This window comes from Sardina pilchardus, chromosome 18 (genome assembly GCF_963854185.1).
Source record: "Sardina pilchardus chromosome 18, fSarPil1.1, whole genome shotgun sequence".
NCBI classification, from domain to species: Eukaryota; Metazoa; Chordata; class Actinopteri; order Clupeiformes; family Clupeidae; genus Sardina; species Sardina pilchardus.
Window position 1 is genome coordinate 2,472,222 of NC_085011.1, and position 2,500 is coordinate 2,474,721.

Sequence of the window (2,500 nt, forward strand, 5' to 3'; positions counted from 1 at the left end):
ACAGGCGTGGTTCCTGGTGACATCACTGTTGATGACATCACTGTCTGGTACCCTTAGCTCTGGTGGTCCAGTGGTGATTCTTCCTCTGGGTTCTACTGGGTTCTACTGGGTTCTACTGGGCTCTCAGTGGACCCGGACACGGACAGAAGGAGCGGTGTGTGTGTGCCGCCTGTCTGTCTGCGCGTCCGTCCATCTGTCTGTCTGAGTGGCCTCCCTCAGGGCCGCCTGCTTTCCTGGCACACGCCGTCGTCCTGCCCTCATGAGAGGCCAGAGCTCCTCGGCTCCGGGGAGCGTCTGTTAGGAGACGCTGGCCGCCAGAACCCGACACCGCGGGGGTGACCCATCCGTCTGCGGCGCTGGTCCATATCAGGACGGGCTCATCTTTCTCTGGACCCCAGGGGGAGGAAAGGGATCGCAGTATCGATTAGCACCGGAGAGAGCACAGCTGCTGAGTGCAGCTGCATTTTGGATCGAAGGATGAATGGAGTAACTTGACAAATCCCCAAAGGTCAAATCCCCAAAGGTCAAACTAATGTGCTGCCCTGGACAACACGCAGCAAAAGCACAAGACAACCAGCAGTACAGTACAGTGTGCAGCATGCAACAATAAATCCTCCACCTTCGTATAGTGTACAACATACAACACCATAGTACAGTGAACAACATCCACCACCATACTATTGTGTACAGCATGCAACAATACATCCACCACCTTAGTATAGTGTACAACATCCACCACCATACTATTGTGTACAGCATACAACGATACATCCACCTATAGTACAGTGTACAACATCCACCGTTATAGTACTGTGTACAACATGCACCACCATAGTACAGTGTACAACAATACATCCACCACTATAGTACAGCATACAACAATACATCCAGCACCAGGCATACAGTAGATCGTGAGAAAGCGCAGTAGTCCACCACAACCTCCCTGATACCCACAATGATGTGCAAAATGCAGCGTACAGAGCTAGCTTTGCTACCCCTGGCACAGTTCATATCTGAGCTAGCATATGCTAACAGTCTCTGCATTGGAGATCTGTGGGAAGCATGGCTACCTCCCCTGGCACAGTGCCATATTATATACATAGCTAACATAGATAGCATATGCTAACAGTCTCTGCATTGGAGATCAGTGGGATGTATGACTGCGTGGGCTTGGCTACGTGGTCAGTGCTGTTTGTGTGTGTCCAGCCCTGGTCCTATGTGCTATTGTAGCTCTGGTCGCCTCCTTGCGTTTCAGCTGGAGGCTTGGCCACTAATATTGCATCTCTGATGTTGCAACCAGCTGTGAGGAAAGCCAGATGTGTGAGCAGTTTCGTTCTGACTGAAGCCAGATGTGTGATCAGCTCTATGTGGCCTCTCTCCCACTCGCTGTACTGTAATAGAGAGTTGCATGAGTCCAGTCCTGTTACTCTGAGGTGACCAGATGTCCGAGACCAAAACTGCATGACTGGTCTGTCTATCCACGGCTTCATTTTCTGCCCATCTCTACATTACATAGCCAGGCTGCTTATAAGCGCTAGTTAGCATGACTGGTCTGTCTATCCACAGCTTCATTTTCTGCCCATCTCTACATTACATAGCCAGGCTGCTTATAAGCGCTAGTTAGCATGACTGGTCTGTCTATCCACAGCTTCATATTCTGCCCATCTCTACATTACATAGCCAGGCTGCTTATAAGCGCTAGTTAGCATGACTGGTCTGTCTATCCACAGCTTCATATTCTGCCCATCTCTACATTACATAGCCAGGCTGCTTATTAGCCCTAGTTAGCATGACTGGTCTGTCTATCCACGGCTTCATATTCTGCCCATCTCTATTACATAGCCAGGCTGCTTATAAGCGCTAGTTAGCATGACTGGTCTGTCTATCCACGGCTTCATATTCTGCCCATCTCTACATGACATAGCCAGGCTGCTTATTAGCCCTAGTTAGCATGACTGGTCTGTCTATCCACAGCTTCATGTTCTGCCCATCTCTACATGACATAGCCAGGCTGCTTATAAGCGCTAGTTAGCATGACTGGTCTGTCTATCCACAGCTTCATGTTCTGCCCATCTCTACATGACATAGCCAGGCTGCTTATAAGCGCTAGTTAGCATGACTGGTCTGTCTATCCACAGCTTCATGTTCTGCCCATCTCTACATTACATAGCCAGGCTGCTTATAAGCGCTAGTTAGCATGACTGGTCTGTCTATCCACGGCTTCATATTCTGCCCATCTCTACATGACATAGCCAGGCTGCTTATAAGCGCTAGTTAGCATGACTGGTCTGTCTATCCACAGCTTCATATTCTGCCCATCTCTACATTACATAGCCAGGCTGCTTATTAGCCCTAGTTAGCATGACTGGTCTGTCTATCCACAGCTTCATGTTCTGCCCATCTCTACATGACATAGCCAGGCTGCTTATAAGCGCTAGTTAGCATGACTGGTCTGTCTATCCAAAGCTTCATATTCTGCCCATCTCTACATTACATAGCC

The 2,500-nt window shown here is 49.2% G+C and overlaps 1 protein-coding gene across 1 annotated transcript in view; it reads left to right on the top strand.

Annotated features, from left to right (window-relative positions):
• Nucleotides 1-2,500, top strand: part of hspa12a (heat shock protein 12A) — a 69,754-nt gene that overhangs the window by 61,911 nt on the left and 5,343 nt on the right. The window lies entirely within an intron of this gene.